At 43.8% G+C, this 19,780-nt stretch overlaps 1 pseudogene; it reads right to left on the bottom strand.

Moving 5' to 3' along the window:
* Positions 1 to 1,495: 1,495 nt before the first annotated feature.
* Positions 1,496 to 4,614, bottom strand: LOC136516375 (ABSCISIC ACID-INSENSITIVE 5-like protein 2; annotated as a pseudogene).
* Between the last annotated feature and the right edge of the window lie 15,166 nt (positions 4,615 to 19,780).

Raw genomic sequence — 19,780 nt, 5'->3', positions numbered from 1 at the left:
AGCAGCAGCAGCGTTCAGCGGCTGTGTACCCGCCGCTGCCATTGCGTCCGCGACCCGCAGCAGCTTCCGCGGCTGGAACCGGAGCCTCTCTCCCGACGCCGCACCATCGCGATCTACAGGTGCCAAGCTTGGCGCGCGGACCAGGCAATGCAGGAGTAGCAGCAGCAGAGCACAGATGAGCGGAGTGCAGGCGGCGACGGATCTCATGGCTGGGACGCTTGCTTGCGGCCAGGCGATCGAACCACTAGCCCACTACTGCGATGCGCCAGGCGATTGTGAATTATGGAGAGGAAGGTTTGCAGTGGAGTAGGCTCGGAAGGAAAGGAACCCAGTGATGGCCAGGATCGCGGCACTGTGGCGTGTGAATTGTGATGGGTTGGGTTGCTTCGAGCTGGACTCGTACGATCTCCGTCGAAACCTAACCAGCGTGCGCTGCTCGTCGTGGAGCTTGAGAGCCAGCGTCGTGCGCGTCACATGGGGAGCATGGGAAGCACCGTTGGACCAAAGATCGCGGCCCGCCCTGACCCGGCTGCTCTGCTGCCTGAACGCTTCTTTTCAGAGCGAGTTTCCTGCAGACAACAGTCAATGACAGCGGACGTTGGCACCGTGACTGATTCTGACGCACCAATGCCATCCTGTCGCCACGCTGGCACACGACCAAGCTTGTAGCTTGACGACGAAGGCATGCCTCCTCGAGTCCTGGTTGTTCTTGGATGATGTATTGGACAGAGGAAAGCGCCACGAAATGGGGCGCGAAGAGCGAGCGCCGGCCGGGCTCGCGACTGGATGGAGCAACCACGTCGCGCCGCCTCGACGCAATCAATCATTGCTTAGCTCCTTCCCTGTGCATCCAGCGGCGCGCTAGCTCCGGAAGATCTCGCCGGCTCTGCGTCACGTTGCGAGATGCCCATCAGCCCATGACCCCGTCATGGTCTCATGGACGCTTTTGGCTTTAGAGCGTCGATGGCCATCACGACGTCTTAGCAACGTGCACGCCAATGCCATGCCGCTGGGCAATGCAATGCGGGCCGCGGCGAACGGCGCGGCACGCGCCCGCTTAACGCCAGTGGTGGCCGTCCAGGCGCCGTGGCCTGCGTAGGATAGGGACAGGACCGCGCGAGAGCAGGCTCAGTGCAGACGCCGCACCCCGCACCGCACGCCCCGTCCCCGCGCCCACAAGCTGCAAGCGACGGAGCGATGCTTCCGCTGCCATCCCGTCGTAGCCACGTGTGTGGTGCCCAAATGCCATGTGGTCCGCAAGGCACGGTATCACTAACCCCATACCCGTCCGATCATCATACGACCATACGGACCAAGCCAAAGGCGGAGAAAAAACACTGCATGGATCCTGTGAAATGTGAATGAACAGAGGCGTACAGGCGTACACAGTACGCCTATGTGGAGCGCATGCCAAATGTATGCTTAAAATGACTGCAGTTGTTCATTAAGCCAAACTCAATGGCCTGCACCGTTGAAATAGAACAGCAGGATACACTTGCGCAACAGATACCTGAATACCTTCTCGTATAAGGAAGCTCTCAGAGTGTCTAGTAGAAGATGTACATATACTGACAAACGCCAAAGGAAATGATCCGCCGGGACATGCTACAGGTTGCTGCTACAGTGCGGGAAAAGCTATACCCTCACAATCTATCAAATGTTTCTAACCCAAACCCAAAAGGAAGCAAACTATATAAGTAGAACCCTTGTATAATGTACAAAAATCACTATGAGCATTGCCACCGTCGAAACTCAAAAGGCAGTTGAACCCGTTCTCCTGAGTTGATACTTGGGTTCTGGGGGAGGAGCAGAGCTCAGTATCTCATCCAACTCCTGAAAACAACGTGAAGTAAAGGACCCCAACAGAAAGGCAATGTTAGCAAGGACGTCAGCATGAACATAACGCGACATAATGTTTATTAGAGGCATTGCATATCAGCACCGTGCTATTGTTTACCCACTTGTCAAGAAAAAGAGCAGCATGTAGCTCAATTACTTTATGCTGCCAAAATTCTATGCATCACCACAACAGAAAAGGAGCATCGCAATCTCATTGCAGTGGGCTAAAAAAGAAATGGGCTGTAAGGTCATATCATTATGAAATAACAAATCTCGATCTCACAATTGCTGAAATCAGCTGGATAGTATAAACACGACTGGTACAAAGTTTCTCATGATAAACCCATGTATCCGATGCTCAGCAACAGCTCTGTATTTCAGTCAAAGCAAATATAATGGCACTGAACTAGCAACTTACGAAGCAAAACACAGATATTTTCCAATACCCGGTAGGTTCTCTGAATCCATGGAGTTGTTCCCCTTACAAACCTCGAGAAGAGGGGGAAATAACTCCCTTTCCCCACTCTACATCCCTCTCTGATTGTTGTTTCCAATTCAAGACCAAACAATCTGAACACAGCAAGCGTGGTCCTTCCAGGATGGTGGTAAATTCAGGACCAAAACGGCAATAAAAGGCTGGCTGACTAAATTCAAGATGGTTCTTCCAGGTCTGGAAGAAAACAGTAGATTTAACTGTAGGAGGTGGTTTGATGGTGGTGATAGAGATAAGAATCTCAAAGCATCATAATTGTTGGGAACTCTAGATTGATTGCAGTTATTGGAAATATAAGTACTATATATAGCACTTATCTGTTACCAGGTAGCAGGACATGACATAAGTACATAACTATTGAGCCATAGTAGGAAGTGAATTAGCCATAGTAGGAAGTGAATAGGGAACTGAGAAACGAATAAGTAGCTAGCATCAACCAATTGCTTAAGCTATCTGAGGAATAACGGCTTTGCAGGAATTGGCAGTTCAATATCAAGATATAGTGGAATGCTTTTGTTGAATATCCTCCACAATAGAAAAGAACAAGAAAAAAAGAAACAGTATTATGAGTTCATGACAAGAAACAGTATTACGAGTTCATGACAACATGAGGTAAAGTACCTGCTGTTTCTTTAGCCTCTCATTCTCCTCTTCTAGACGGGACACCTTGTTTTCAAGTTCATTAGTGTAAGCCTGCCAAGCACAATGCACATGGTCATGAAAACAATGGCTACACAAAAGGGCAGACCCAGTGCCGGAGGCTCCCACATGAGTGGGGTCTGGGGAAGGGATAAACCGAGACAAGCCTTTCCCCCGCAAAATCTGCGGAGAGGCTGCTTCGAACCCACGACCTGGTGACTCAGTGAGACAGCTCTCACCACTGCACCAGGAAGGGAAAAAAATTCCAATGCTCTAGCTGCTTCCATATCCTTGCTAAATAGTACAGAATAAACACCAAAATCTGTACCACTCAATATTTCAGGAAGCCTTCATGTTGCAATTAGAACATTATAACAAGCAACAATATTCAATATAGAAACTAAAAATAAACAGGGCAACAGAATTAGACCTGCTTTCTCGCTCTTGATCGTGCAGCTGATTCCCTATTCTTTATCATCCTCTTCTGCCTTCTTTCAACCACCTTATCCACTACCTCCCCTAAGGCACCGCGCTTGCGCCCAGGTGTCTGAGAGTCCGCAAGTGCACCAAATGATGGCGAAGTAATCTGGCCATCAGAGTAAATCGAATCCAAAATAGCACCTGTAGCAATAGACAATGGCTGAGGGCTGCAACTGACTAGCCATGTATGAACCCGCCAAACTCGGTTGCTGGGACCCCAAAGCTTGCTGTTGGTACTGCTGCAACCACTGTACTCCAGGGTTCAAACTAGAAGCACCAGCCACAACAACACTGCTGCCAACTGTATCCATATTGCTTGGCAAATCAGCCGAATCCCTCATAAGTCCTTCTGTAACAACCCCAGCTTTGACCAGGAAGTCCTCAAGTGTCATCTCCCCAAGTGTTGGCTGCCTCTCTCGCCTCTGCCGACCATCCACCACAACACTGGTCTCTGGTCCACCCTGGATGCCCCTCCACACCTCGTCAACAGTCTTCTTGCTCAGCTGCGGAGGCATCATGATGCTCCCCTGTCGCTGCAGGCTCGACGTCGGATCAGGCTTGCCTGTAACAGCACCATCTGGATCTACACCATCAGGAAACACACTCTTCAGGAGCTCATCAAAATTCATGCTAAGCAATGGCTCTCCCAAATGGCTCTGCACCTCATCGAGGGTAAGGTTGTATAAAGACCCTTCTCTTGCCAAACTCTGCATCTGCCCGCGTTGCACCGAGCCGGCATCACTGCCTCTGCCACCTCCAGTCTGTGATGACATTGCCTCTGAATCACGAACAGGCACTCAGTGGCAGCCTTAGCATGGGGGATGAGCAGTGGCGGACCCAGTAAAGGGCATGGGTGTACACCCTATAATTTTTGCAAATTAATCGAAGTTAGTAGCCATAATACAGGCATATACACTTGTAATTAGGTCAGATCCGAATACAAATAGTAAGTTAGGGTTTGGGTGCACGGTTTCGCACAACAGGAAGGGAAGACCGAAGGGGAGGGCGTACCTGGTGGTGCTCGTCGCCGGCGAAGGGGCCGCAGAAGACCTGAGCACCTGGCGCAGGCGGCAGCGACGGCCGCCCAGGCGTCGCCACGAGAGAGAGAGCTGAGAACGCACGCTGGGGTGGCGAACTGGCGATGGAAGAAGAAAAGGCAGGTTGCGTGTAGGGCCGGCCGCAGTAGACTGTGTTATTTTAAGGGCCGAATGAAAAAAAAAAACGGATCAAACCGGATTTAAGGGCACGCGAACGGGTCATATTCAGCTTGTTCGTTTGGCTGTGGCTTGTCGTAAACTATCGTAAATTTCCATCCAGAACAGTATTTTTCTCTCACACAAACCAGCCAGCAGTACTTCTTCACGAACCAGCAACGATATGAACCAGCCAACCGAACAGGCTGACTAATATGGCCCGTTCGCGTGCCCTTAAACCCGGTTTAATCCGCTTCTTTTTTTTATCCGGAACAGTATTTTTCTCTTATAAATTCCACCAAATTCATCTAAATTTCATCAGAATTCCTCCAAACGAACAGGGCCTATATCTCATCATTGTTTTCAAGACTTTTAATGACAAATTTTATTTTATATTTTTATAGATATTTAATTTAATGACTTGAGTCGGTAATCATGTCAAAAATCTCGTCGGGTACCCAATTAAGAAATCAGATGGTTTATCTTTATTAACTAGGGTGCCAACCAAACAAAAACATGACTTCGCACTGCAATTAATGAAGTGTATGAGAAAATGGTTTCTTAAAGAAGAAATTATGTTTACATGAGAACTAAAACGTGAAAATACGTGATGGGTTGGTATCGAAGAGAGAAGATACGTGATTAGACTAAAAAATTATTGTGTAAAAACTATTTATTAAGAACATAGTTTCAACATGTAGTGTCTATACAAATTAATAAACTTAGAAATTGGTTTCTAGCATTGGGACTGTTGAAAGATCTTAAATATCTAGAGGATGGGTGAATAGCCTATAAAAAATTTCTATAACAACACTAATATAAATGGTTAGTCAACTAAATAGCAAAGCGAGTTTTACGCTAACACTACAAGGGTTGCAAGCCACCTATTCACAAGTCTAATAAACTATGATCTCTGAGCACTCAATGGCTAGACCTCTACTCACTACACTAGTTGAACTAACTAGAAACTAATTAAACTAAGCTACTCAACTAGCTAAGCTACCACAAGCTCTACACAAGATAAATACAAAATATAATGCAAGAGAAGGGTAGTGAAGATAAATCGACGTGGCAAGTGATAATCAATCAATATATTAATGAAACCCTTGGAGAGAAGATGACACAATACGTCCCCACTGTAGCGATTCACCCACTTGGAGGTTCACGCGCTAATAGGCATCACACGTCTAATCTGCAACCTGGTGCCGCACGACTAACACAAGATGGGGATCCACAAGCTACGCACAATCTACTAGAGTTGCCTTTCGTGATTTTCTATGGGAAAGGCACAAGAACCCCTCACAAGCACCTTGATTGGGAGCAGACACAATCACCAAATCCTCTCACCAATCAACAAATCATCAACTGTCTAGGTGACGGCAATCACCAAGAGTAATAAGAAATCTACAATCACAATCACCATCTAGTACTATCAAATATGCAACATCAAATGCACACACTAGAGGTTCCCCCAAATCCTCTCATAGATGAGCACAAAGCTTGGAGAAGGAGAGGAGAGGGATGAGATGCTCTTGAAGCTCTCAAGATCAACACTTAGGGCTTGATCTATCACTTGAATAGAGCACAAATCCTTGGGAGTGAGAGAGGAGAGGGAGAGAGCTTGTTCTTCACTTTTGGATCTCAAGAATGGACAAAGGTGAGGGAGAGAGAGTTGGAAGAAGGGGTTAAAAACCCTCCCCACCCGCAACTAACCATTGGGGTGTTTCAACACCCGCCTTGGAATATCCAATGGCTTGGATATTCGTGGCGGCGGCTTAGATATTGGAGCGTCCCTTAGCCAACGGTCAAAACCCTAGTCAGCATACGCTCCCATCTTAGAATATCCAAGCGCGTTCATCCAGGTTTGGAATATCCAAGCGTGTTCGTTCAAGTTCAGAATATCCAGGCGCATTTGTCCAGCTTCGAAATATCCAAGCGAGTTCGTCTAGGTCCTGAATATCCAAGCACGTTCGTCAAGGTTTGGAATATCCAAGCACGTTCGTCTAGGTCCGGAATATCCAGGCGTGTTCGTCCAAGTTCGAAATATCAAGTCAAAAATCGTAAAGCAAATAAAGAAGGTTGGTCGAAAATTTCTTTAGATATTCCGACCCTCTCAGACATTCCGAGACAAGCTTGGAAATTCCGAGGAACACAGGAACAACCCACCAAACTTCATTTTAAGGCATTTTCAAATGTGCTCAACTCCACCAAGTGTTCCAACAAGTCAAGTGTGTGAGTTAGCATTTCTCAATCATTTTGAAAGGCTTTTCTCTTGCACCTCACCACGTCACTAAGCGCAATACATATGCAAGTGAGACTCATACTTAGTGGCACTAGATAACCGTTGCAACTAAAAGATTTCTCCTCTTTATAGTACGACTATCTATTCTAAACCCACTCACACCTACTTAGTGTCTTGAGTGGCAAAATAAAATGTCCCTGTCAAATATACCTTTGCCTTAAGTCCATTTTATTTTTCTCTTTCTTCTATTCCAAATATGAAGCACTTGATCTTCACTTAGGCCATTGTGGCAGAACCACCTAATCCAATGTCTTCTAGGAGTACTTGTCTTCTATTAGACACTAAGTATTCAAGAGAGGACACTAAACTACGTAGTTCTGTCGAGCACACCTAAAAGGTTCGAATGGCTAGAGGGGGAGGGGTGAATAGCCTAATAAAAATTTCTACAACAACACTTAACAAAATGGTTAGACAATTATGAGGCGAAGCAAGTGTTGCGCTAGCCTACTCAAAATGCAAGCCACCTACCACAATTCTAGTTTAGATAGTGTCTATTCACACAATAGCTATGACACTACCCTATGTTAGTGTGCTCTCAAAGGCTAACTAAAGAGCCACACTAACCAAGCAAGTAAGCTCTCACAACTAGCTACACTAAAGAGCTTGTCAACTGGTTTGCGGTAAATTAAAGAGAGTGATCAAGAAGGTTATACCGCCGTGTAGATGAAGAAACCAATCAATCATAAGGATGAATAACAATAAAGACCAATCACCTCGGAATCAATGATGAACACAATGATTTTTTACCAAGGTTCACTTGCTTGCCGGCAAGCTAGTCCTCGTTGTGGCGATTCACTCACTTGGAGGTTCACGCGCTAATTGGCTTCACACGCCAAACCCTCAATAGGGTGCCACACAACCAACACAAGATGAGGATCACACAAGCCACGAGCAATCCATTAGAGTACCTTTTGGCTCTCCACCGGGGAAAGGTTAAGAACCCCTCACAATCACCACGATCAGAACCGGAGACAATCACCACCCTCCGCTCAACGATCCTCGCTGCTCCAAGCCGTCTAGGTGGCGGCAACCACCAAGAGTAACAAGTGAAACCCACAGCGAAACACGAACACCAAGTGCCTCTAGATGCAAACACTCAAGCAATGCACTTAGATTCTCTTCCAATCTCACAAAGATAATGAATCAATGATGGAGATGAGTGGAAGGACTTTGGCTAAGCTCACAAAGTTGCTATGTCAATGCAAATGGTCAAGAGTATGAGCTTCAACCGGCCATGGGGCTTAAATAGAAGCCCCTATGAAATAGAGTCGTTATACCTCTTCACTGGGCATAACGCGGGCTGACCAGACGCTCCGGTCAGTTGACCGGACGCTGAGCCCCTAGTGTCCGGTCGCTCGCAGTCAGCCACATGTCCCGACTTTAATGGTCATCTGTCTTGACCGGACACTGTGCCTGAGTTGACCAGACGCTGAACATCTAGCGTCTGGTCATTTACAGTAAGGTTCCAAAACCGATTTTTGCCAACCGGACGCGTCCGGTCATGCTTGATTGGACCCTGCCAGCGTCCGGTCACATTGTGACTTCTTACTGTGCTGACCGACAACACGACCGGACGTAGCCCTTCAGCGTCCGGTCGTAGAGCGACCCAACATCTGGTCGTTTGACCGACGCCAGCGTCTTCGCTGCTACACCTGACCGGACGCGCCGGTCCAACCGAGGCCTGTGTCCAGTCACTTCCAGTGACCTCTATCTTTTCTGTCTAGGGCGCTGGTGGCATCGTCGGACTATCCGCACTTTATGGACGGACACTCCGTCGGTGGAGTTTCTTACCCTTGCACCCAAACCTCACCACCCTTGATCAAATGTGCCAACCACCAAGTGTATCACCTTGTGCACATGTGTTAGCATATTTTCACAAACATTTTCAAGGGTGTTAGCACTCCACTAGATCGTAAATGCATATGCAATGAGTTAGAGCATCTAGTGGCACTTTGATAACCACATTCCGATATGAGTTTCACCCCTCTTAATAGTACGGCTATCAAACATAAATGTGATCACACTCTTTAAGTGTCTTGATCACTAAACCAAAATAGCTCCTATGGTTTATACCTTTGCCTTGATCTTTTTATTTTTCTCTTTCTTCTTTCCAAGTCCAAGCACTTGATCATCACCATGGCATCATCTTCATCATGCTATGATCTTTGTTTGCTTCGCAACTTGGAGTGTGCTACCTATCTCATGATCACTTGTTAAACTAGGTTAGCACTTAGGGTTTCATAAATTCACCAAAACCAAACTAGAGCTTTCAATCTCTCCCTTTTTGGTAATTGATGACAACCCTTATACAAAGATATGAATTAAAAATCAATTGAATCCATGTTGCTTGTCCAAGCATATTTACCATGTGTAAAAGAATATGGACAAGTTTTATGAATCCCAAATGGTAGCAATTGCTCCCCCTACATATGTGCTAAGAGTTTGGATTGCAGCTTGCACATATGCTTAGATAGGAAATATAGGAGTCAATGTCTACCAAATGATGCTAATGTATAAAAGATGGTCCTTTGAAGCGTGATACCAATCGGAGTGCACCATTATACCTTCCTTAGCACCACGATTAGCTTGATACCATTTGAAAATATACCACATGGAAATATTTGGAATAGATACCACTTGATAATACTAGAGAATGAAATCACTAGATAATCTATCCATGCTAGTTTTTCATATTATCATTCAATCTTACAACTAGCATACATCACACAAGCATGGATGTTTAAATTTAATACTTGTGCCATGCAAGCAAACATATGAAATGCACATTCAAATGCATCATCCAAGTTCATGAGCTTGCTCCCCTTACTTGTGTGCTCAAAATTTTAAGTTATCCCTTTCCTTTTTCACTTCTCTCCCCCTATGTCATATATCAAGTATATCTTTATGTTTCTCTCCCTTTATGATATTTCTCCTCCTTTTTCACTATTTTTACTACTATCTTTGTTTCTCTCTTCCTTTGTCATCAATGACCACAAAGGTTCAAAATATAGATAGTATTACTTATAGGGTCGAGATTATCAATGCCAATCAATGGGGTGAGGATCAAAGTTCCAAATTTGATTCAAACTAGAATATATGTCAAAGATATTTAACTCAGTTTGATCCAAGGACAAGCTTCTTCACACCTCCAAATAAGGGTTATCTTGTACCATGTTGAGTTAAACACTTATAGCTCATTTTCTAGATTAAATACTAGGTTTACAAGCCCACAAACATGTCATATGCTACCACTAGATCAAGTCAAGCATAGAAGCAATGGTGATACCATATAAACATCAAAATCATTTGATTTTCATGAATGAGCCTAATAAAATAGAACCACTTGAAAGGTCCTAATAAAATTGAAAATGTGACTAGATGCACTAATCATGTCCTTAGCAAAGATGTATGTCATGCCAATCAACTTTTACCTTGGATTGCTCGAAGGAGAGGCATGTCATATAAGTGGGGGTGCATCAACGCATATTTGAGAAATCTAATATGTTCAACTCATTTCTTAGCTTGCAAAACCTTTTCTCATCCAATGGCTTGGTGAATATATCGGCAAGTTGATCTTCGGTGCCTACACTCTCAATGCAAATGTCCCCTTTTTGTTGGTGATCTCTTATGAAATGATGGCGGACATCAATGTGCTTTGTTCTTGCATGTTGAACCGGATTGTTGGTTAGCTTGATTGCACTCTCATTGTTACATAGCAATGGCACTTTCTTGAACTTGATTCCAAAGTCACTCAAGGTGGCCTTCATCCAAAGTATTTGTGCACAACAACTACCGGCGGATATGTATTCGGCTTCGGCGGTTGATAATGCAATACTATTTCACTTCTTTGATAACCATGAAACAAGTGATCTTCCCAACAATTGACATGTGCCCGAGGTGCTCTTTCTTTCAACCTTGCATCCCGCATAGTCCGAGTCAGAGTAGCCAACTAGCTCAAACTTTGCTCCTTTAGGATACCACAAACCAACATTTGGTGTATGCTTCAAGTACCTCAATATTCTCTTTGTAGCTTTCAAATGACTTTCTCTTGGTGAGGCTTGAAATCTTGCATACATGCACACACTAAACATGACATCCGGCCTTGATGCGGTCACATAGAGTAGGCTTCCAATCATAGACCGATATAATTTTTGATCTACCATGTTGCCACTTGCATCACTATCCAAGTTACCATTTGTTTCCATTGGTGTGCTAATGACTTTGCTATCACTCATGCCAAACTTCTTGATCATGTCCTTGATGTACTTGCCTTGACTCACAAAAGTACCATTCTTCAATTGCTTGATTTGAAGACCAAGGAAGTAACTTAACTCTCCAATCATGGACATCTCAAACTCTTTAGCCATCATCTTTTCAAACTCATCACAAAAGTCTTGATTGGTTGATCCAAATATGATATCATCAACATAAATTTGCAATACAAATAGATCTTTTTCAATTTTCTTGATGAAAAGAGTGGTGTCAACCTTGCCCATTGTGAACCCTTTACAGAGTAGGAAATTCCTCAATCTCTCATACCATGCTCTAGGTGCTTGCTTCAAGCCATACAAAGCTTTCTTCAACTTGTATACATGGTTAGGCTTCTTATCATCTTCAAAACCGGGAGGTTGCTCAACATATACTTCTTCATTGATGTAACCATTGAGAAATGCACTCTTAACATCCATTTGATAGAGCTTGATGTTGTGGGCACAAGCATAGGTTAACAAGATTCTAATTACTTCTAATCTAGCAACCGGGGCATATGTTTCTCTAAAGTCAAGACCTTCAACTTGTGTATAGCCTTGTGCAACCAATCTTGCTTTGTTCCTTACTACTATCTGATGAGGACATCGCCACGCTGGACACACCGACGCCATGGTCTTCCCCAAGTTGCAATTCGTTCCCAACTCAGCTGCCACATCGCCCTCGGATTCAGCAGACACGTCGTCACTGTTTTGGTCATAACTTTCTCATACGACATCGAAACGGGCCGTTCTTGGATGCGTTGGAAAGGGGACGACGACGCCATCGTTTTGGATCTGGTCCCAGCTCTAGAAGGTCTGTGGATCATTCTGTGTGACCACGGTAAGGTGCTGCGTCACCTATTTGGGCCAACTTGGCCATGTATCGTGTCGGGCCTTAAGCCCAAGTTGTGGGCGCCCAACCCCTAGCCGTCCCTAACCCTAGGTCGAGTCTTAGACTATAAACACAGCCGCCGCCGCTACTACACAATTAGGTTTTTGTTTAGAGTTTAGTTTTCCATCGAGAAACTAAATCGTTCATTATAACTATGGTGACAAATCCTTTTATAGTGATCTAGGGCCCCCGTTCTTGATCTCCTCCACTGTGTCGATTAGTCCTTTGGAACCAAGTTCTTGAATCCTCTATTAATATTCGCGTCATTCATATTTGCAATTTCAGATTGCGTGTTTTACCTTCTTGCTTGTGCTCTTCGATTCACTTGCAGGAAAAGCCTTCTTAGCGAGGTCAATCAAGTTGTGCTTAGTTGATAACCAACGGAGCAGTGGTGTAATGGTTGCAGGGTTCGAATCGCGTCTGATTTGAAGCCGGATCGCCAACGTCGAGATCTCCACAAATCGAACTTACCGGCTACCTCTCGGAAGATCGGGCCTGTACTCTTCAATTGGTATCAGATATTTCAGGTTTACCGCGAGGTATAATCTCGTTTGCCTTAGATTCATATTTGTTCATTACCTAGAGTCCACAAAAAGCCCAAAAATATTTCAATTTCTGCTATCCTATCGCCCTTTGTGCCTTTGCAATTTCGTTTTAGATTCGTGTTGTTGAGTTTGTGTCCGTGGTCGAGTCTTGTTGCTGGTTTAGGATTGTGTTCGTGGTTGTAGTTCAATCGCCCGTTGCTGTGATTTTTGTTTTCCGCCGCTATCCCATCCACCGTTCCCAAACAACAAGTCGAAGCCACCACATTACTCGACTTGCCCCGCTAGCCGCCTTGTGTAACTTCTCGCCGCCGCGCAAACCCTAGATAGGTTGCCAGCCGCTCTTATTTTGCCTGCATCGTAGCCCTCCTTACATCATCAGGCGAATACCTACTGCTGTTAGTTACAGTGACGATCCTGTGATCGGTGTTAGAGTTTAGGGACGCTTTGCCCTAACTGCCGCCGCCGTGTTGTGCCTCCCGGAAAACATACCTTGAGATACCTTCGATAAAACAGGCATAACTTTTTGCTCGTTTATCTGAAAAATCTGAAATTTTTACAGCACCTTCTTAACACCATTTGGAGCCGACCCAAACTCGGGTCCGCCCTGTTTGGTTTCATCAGAATTGCCAAAAAATTTGGGAAAATATAGAAAAAAATGTCAAAGTTTTTGCATGCTTTTCAGAGAACGTGCTGAATTTCTGTAGACCACATCCCACCTCAGTTGTAGGTGCCAATTTTTGTGGTTGCATCTTTTGTGATCCTTGTTCAGAGAAAAGTATATAAAAAATAGTGAAAAAAATAAAAAAAAGTTTGTTTCCTACTAGTGCCTTTTAGAAAAATCCAGGAAAAAATTTAGGAAAAAAGGAGAAATCCGGGCTATTTGCTTGTTCTGTGAGTTCTTTCGATCGTCCTTTGTTTTCACCTTGTTGCGCTATGTCTCGACACGTCTTAGCCAGCACCTGTGATTTGTACTTTGGATCCGGATTGAACAATCGTTACTTTGCACTCGTTAATTGCTAATCCTTGCTGTCATATTGTGTGCCTACCCATAGCTCCACATATTCTTCTGTCAGCACAAGTTCATCTTGCAACTGTTACCCACGCTCAACAATAGATTGCTTCGCCACTTTGGTTTTGCTCCTATTTGGCATTGGTAAGAATACAGGCAAGACGGTGGTGAGCCGCTTGTGATTTTGCATTCCACTTTCACCATCACCACCACCACCACTTGTTTCCTTTTAGTTGATAGGGATAATACTTTGGTGTTGTCTTTTTCTATCTTCTAACCATGGCAGGAACTCCGACGGACTTCAATGAGTGCATGTCTAAGGGCGAGCTTACAACGTTCATGACTGAACAACGCAATCTTATGACCGAGCTGACGTGCAACGTGAACAATCTGGTCACCCGCATTGAACAGCTTGAGCAACGCCCTCCACCTTATCATGCTGATGATGAAGATATGGATGCTTTTGGTGATGAAGATGCGTATGCTGATGGTGGTGCCCGTCGCCGCCTCAACTTCAATCGTCGCGGTATGGAAGGTAATAATCATGGTAATAATGATCCTTTTGCTAAAATTAAATTTAGTCTACCTCCTTTTGCTGGTAATGTTGATCTAGAGGCATATTTAGATTGGGAGCTTGCTGTTCAACAAAAATTTGATTCTCATAATGTTCCTGATGAGCATAGAGTTAGACTTGCTACTAGTGAGTTTACTAATTTTGCTTTGTTCTGGTGGAGTGATCTTTGCAATGCCAATAATGCTGCTGATGTGCCTCAAACTTGGAATGTTTTAAAGCAACGTATGAAATCTCATTTTGTTCCTCCTTATTACCAACGTGATTTACGTTTGAAACTACAAACTTTAAAACAAGGTGATAAAGGAGTAGAAGCATACTATCAAGAATTGCTTATTGGTTTAGCACGTTGTGGTATAAATGAAGATGATCATGATGCTAGTGCTAGATTTTTTGGTGGTTTAAACCATGATATACAGAACATACTTGATTACAAAGAATGACGTATTTTTTCCCAATTGTATCATCTTGCTATTAAGGCAGAACGAGAAGTACAGGGACGCAAACAACACCAGCCTTTCAGGTCTAACAATGGGAGGAATTTTCAGCAGCGTTCCGAGCCGGAGACGCCCAAGCTTCCTATTGCACCACAGCCATCTACACCTCCATTTTCTTTTGGGGTAAGTAAATTGTCTAATGTGCAGTTTCCACAGCTGAAGAAAGGTGCCACTCCGGGTGCTTCTACTAGCTCCTCCTCGTCCAGCTCTAAAATCATTTGCCACCGATGCAAAGGCATGGGACATGTCATGAAGGATTGCTCCAGTCGTCGCGCTTTCATTGCTACCGAGGATGGATATGTAAGTGCTAGTGATGTTGAAGATGATTTAGCCCTTGCTGCTAACATTGATGCAGATCCCACCGAGGGTGATCAAGACAAGGAGGCCATCACCATTGACTCCGTGGCTGCTGCCGCGGACTACCCTAGCCTTCTTGTGCAGTGTGTGTTGAGTACATGTGTGGAACATGAAGAAGAGATGAAGATCCAACGCCACAATTTGTTCCACATGTATCTCATTGTGCAGGGTTGTCGTGTTCTCACTATCATTGATAGCGGGAGTTGCAACAACTTGGTGAGTTCAGATTTGGTTGACAAGCTTGGCTTGACCACACGACAACATTTGTATCCATATAAACTTCAATGGTTCAATAATAGTGGTAAGACTAAGGTAACTAAATCAGCACGCATTAGCTTTTTCACAGGCTCTTATCATGATACTGCTGATTTTGATGTTGTCCCTATGCAAGCTTGTTCCATTTTGTTAGGTCACCCATGGGAATTTGATAATGATGCTTTACACCATGGTAGAACTAATACATACACTATCATACATAAGGACAAGAAAATTACATTGCTGCCTTTGTCTCCTACGGATATTATTAAACATGCTAATGAGATTAAAAATAAACCTCCAACAGACATTGCTAAAAATAATGGGATTAAGTTAAAAGGAGGTGCTTTTCTTGCTACAACTTCTGCTACTGCTGAGTTATGTGATAATCCTGATGCACCATGTTATACTATGTTTTGTCAACCTTTTATGTCTGGTGCATTGCCTGCTGTCACTAACCTTTTGCAGGAGTTCGCTGATGATGGGATGGAGTCAAGGACGACTCCAATTCTAGAAGGAGGGGATGATGAGGACATCACCAAGATGGAGTCGAGGATGACTCCAATTCAAAAAGGGGAGGATGATGAGGACATCGCCACGCTGGACACACCGACGCCATGGTCTTCCCCAAGTTGCAATTCGTTCCCAACTCAGCTGCCACGTCGCCCTTGGATTCAGCAGACACATCGTCACTGTTTCGGTCATAACTTTCTCATACGACATCGAAACAGGCCGTTATTGGATGCGTTGGAAAGGGGACGACGACGCCGTCGTGTTTTGGATCTGGTCCTAGCTCCAGAAGGTCCATGGATCATTCTGTGTGACCACGGCAAGGTGCTGCGTCACCTATTTGGGCCAACTTGGCCATGTATCGTGTCGGGCCTTAAGCCCAAGTTGTGGGTGCCCAACCCCTGGCCGTCCCCAACCCTAGGTCGAGTCTTAGACTATAAACACAGCCGCCGCCGCTGCTACACAATTGGGTTTTTGTTTAGAGTTTAGTTTTCCATCGAGAAACTAAATCGTTCATTGTAACTGTGGTGACAAATCCTTTTACAGTGATCCAGGGCCTCCGTTCTTGATCTCCTCCACTATGTCGATTAGTCCTTTGGAACCGAGTTCTTGAATCCTCTATTGATATTCGCGTCATTCATATTTGCAATTTCAGATTGCGTGTTTTACCTTCTTGCTTGTGCTCTTCGATTCGCTTGCAGGAAAAGCCTTCTTAGTGAGGTCAATCAAGTTATGCTTGGTTGATAACCAATGGAGCAGTGGTATAACGGTTGCAGGGTTCGAATCGCGTCTGATTTGAAGCTGGATCGCCAACATCGAGATCTCCACAAATCGAACTTACCGGCTACCTCTTGGAAGATCGGGCCTGTACTCTTCACTATCCCATCTTGATCTTGCTTATTTTTAAAGACCCATTTGGTTCTAATCACATTGTGTCCCTTTGGTCTCTCTACTAATTCCCATATTTGATTTCTTGTGAAGTTATTCAATTCTTCATGCATAGAATTCACCCAATCAATATCCTTCAATGCTTCATCTATCTTCTTTGGTTCAATGGATGACACAAATGAGAAATGCTCACAAAATGATGCCAATCTTGATCTAGTTTGCACACCTCTTGAAATATCACCAATGATAGTATCCAATGGATGATCTCTTGCAATATTTGATGGTTGGAGGATTGGAACTTGATTGCTTGCACTTGCTTGATCATTGGGTTGAGATGATGTACTAGCCACTTGATCTTGTTCATTTTCATGAGATCCACTTGTACTAATTTGATTTGTATCATCTTGCACATTTGAGTTGGAGAGCACTTGCACTTGATCATCTTCATCATCATTCATTTGCTTAGGCCTCAATTTACCAATATCTATGTTCTTCATGGTATTTGAAAGTTGAATGACTCTAACATCTTCTAAGTTCTTATTCTCTACTTGTGAACCCTTGGTTTCATCAAATTCAACATCATGAACTTCCTCAAGAGTACCACTATCCAAATTCCAAACTCTATATGCTTTGCTTGTAGTGGAGTAACCAAGTAGGAATCCTTCATCACATTTCTTATCAAACTTGTCCAATCTAGTGCCTTTCTTCAAGATATAACATTTGCAACCAAAAACCTAAAAATATGCAATGTTGGGCTTTCTACCATTCAAGAGCTCATATGGTGTCTTTTCTTTCAATGGGTGACAATAGAGGCGGTTGCTACAATAGCAAGCCATATTGATAGCTTCGGCCCAAAAAGATTGACTCACATTATACTCACTAAGAATAGACCTTGCCATATCAATGAATGTTCTATTCTTCCTTTCAATAAGGCCATTTGATTGTGGAGTATACTTAGCCGAGAATTGATGTCTAATTCCAAATTTATCACACAACTCATCTATTCTAATGTTCTTGAACTCACTACCATTATCACTTCTAACTCTCTTGATGGTTGTTTCAAACTCATTGTGGATGCCCTTGACAAATGATTTGAATGTTGCAAACACATCACTTTTGTCCACTAGAAAGAATACCCAAGTGTATCTAGTGTAATCATCCACTATCACAAAGCCATATTTGTTTCCACCGATACTAGTGTATTGTGTTGGCCCAAACAAATCCATGTGCAATAACTCAAATGCTTTACTAGTGCTCATCATGCTTTTCTTAGGATGGGTGTTTCCAACTTATTTTCCGGCTTGACAAGAGCTACAAAGCATATCTTTCTCAAACACAATATCTTTCAAGCCTCTAACTAAGTCATGCTTAACCAATCTATTCAATTGTTTCATTCCAATATAACCAAGCCATCTATGCCATAACCAACCCATGCTAGACTTAGTGAACAAGCATGTTGACAACCTAGCTTCACTAGCATTGAAATCAACCAAGTATAGATTCTCATATCTAAAGTCTGTGAAGATCAAATTAGAGCCATCTACCCTTATGATTTCTACATCATCTACCCCAAATATGCATTTGAATCCAAGATCACACAATTGAGCCATGGATAGCAAATTGAAGTTCAAGCTCTCTACTAGCAACACATTGGATATGGTCATGTCATTGGATATTGCAATCTTACCAAGCCCCTTAACTTTGCCTTTGCCTTATCACCAAATGTGATACTATCATAACCATCATTGCTATTGGTGTTGATTGAGTTGAACATTCTTGCATCACCGATCATGTGTTGAGTGCACCCACTATTAAGAACCCAATGCCTTCCTCCAGCTTTGTAATTGACCTACAAAAAGAAGATCAATTCCTTTTAGGTACCTAAACTTGCTTGGGTCCTTGAAGGTTAGTCACTAAGCTCTTTGGTATCCAAATGACTTTCTTCTTTGAGCCCATCCATGGTTTACCAATGAACTTAGCCTTCACACCATTTGTACCCTTAGTAAGCATATAGCATGAATCAAGCTTTATGAAGGATACATTAGCATTTTTACTCTTGTTGCATTCTTGCTCTTTATGACCCACTTGCTTGCAACTGTTGCAAAACCGACCATTGTTCTTCACAAAACTAGTTTTGTGAGGAGCAAAGGCCGCCTTACCTTTCTTGGGGGTATAGCCCAATCCCTCTTTGTAGAGAGAAGCTCTTTAGCTATCCAAGCACATAAGCAAGCGGTCCTCACCACCATAAGCCTTAGCTAAGGTGTGAGTGAGCTTAGTGACCTCCTTCTTGAGGTTTTCATTCTCAACCACTAGTGAGGCATCACAAGTGAGACTATCACTACTAGATGAGGTAGAAGTGGAAGTGCTACAAGAAGGATTAGTAGGAGCAACAATGATATGTATAGATAGTGATGCATCAATTAAATCACAAGTTAAACCTACATCATAAGTTTCAACATGCTTCTTTTTATCTTGTTCATTAAGCAAAGTGGAATGAGTCTTTTCAAGCTTTTTGTGAGCCTTGCCAAGCTTCTCATGGGCTTCCTCTATCCTCTCATGAGTTGCCTTGAGCTCATCAAGGGCTTGCTTAAGGGCTTTTACCTCCTTATTCAAGCTCTTGCATTCCATTCTCTTAATGTCAAAGTGTTCCTTAGCATCTTCTAGCATGTCAAATAATTCATCCTTAGTAGGTTCATCATTATCACTACCACTATCATTTTCATTTTCATCATCATGTTCTTCATCGCTTTCATCATCACTAGTTTGTACCTTAGTGGCCTTAGCCATGAAGCATGATGAATATTCGAAGAGAGAAGGCTTCTCATTGATAGCAATGCTTGCAAGAACCCCTTCACTAGGCATAACGCGGGCTGACCGAACGCTGAGCCCCCAACGTCCGGTCGCTCGTAGTCAGCCACATGTCCCGACTTTAATGGTCATCTGTCTTGACCAGACACTGCGCCTGAGTTGATCGGACGTTGAACACCTAGTGTCCGGTCGTTTACAGTAAGGTTCCAAAACCGATTTTTGCCAACCGGACGCGTCCGGTCATGCTTGATCGGA

Source organism: Miscanthus floridulus, chromosome 17 (genome assembly GCF_019320115.1).
Source record: "Miscanthus floridulus cultivar M001 chromosome 17, ASM1932011v1, whole genome shotgun sequence".
NCBI lineage: Eukaryota > Viridiplantae > Streptophyta > Magnoliopsida > Poales > Poaceae > Miscanthus > Miscanthus floridulus.
This window is presented reverse-complemented; position numbering and strand designations above follow the sequence as displayed.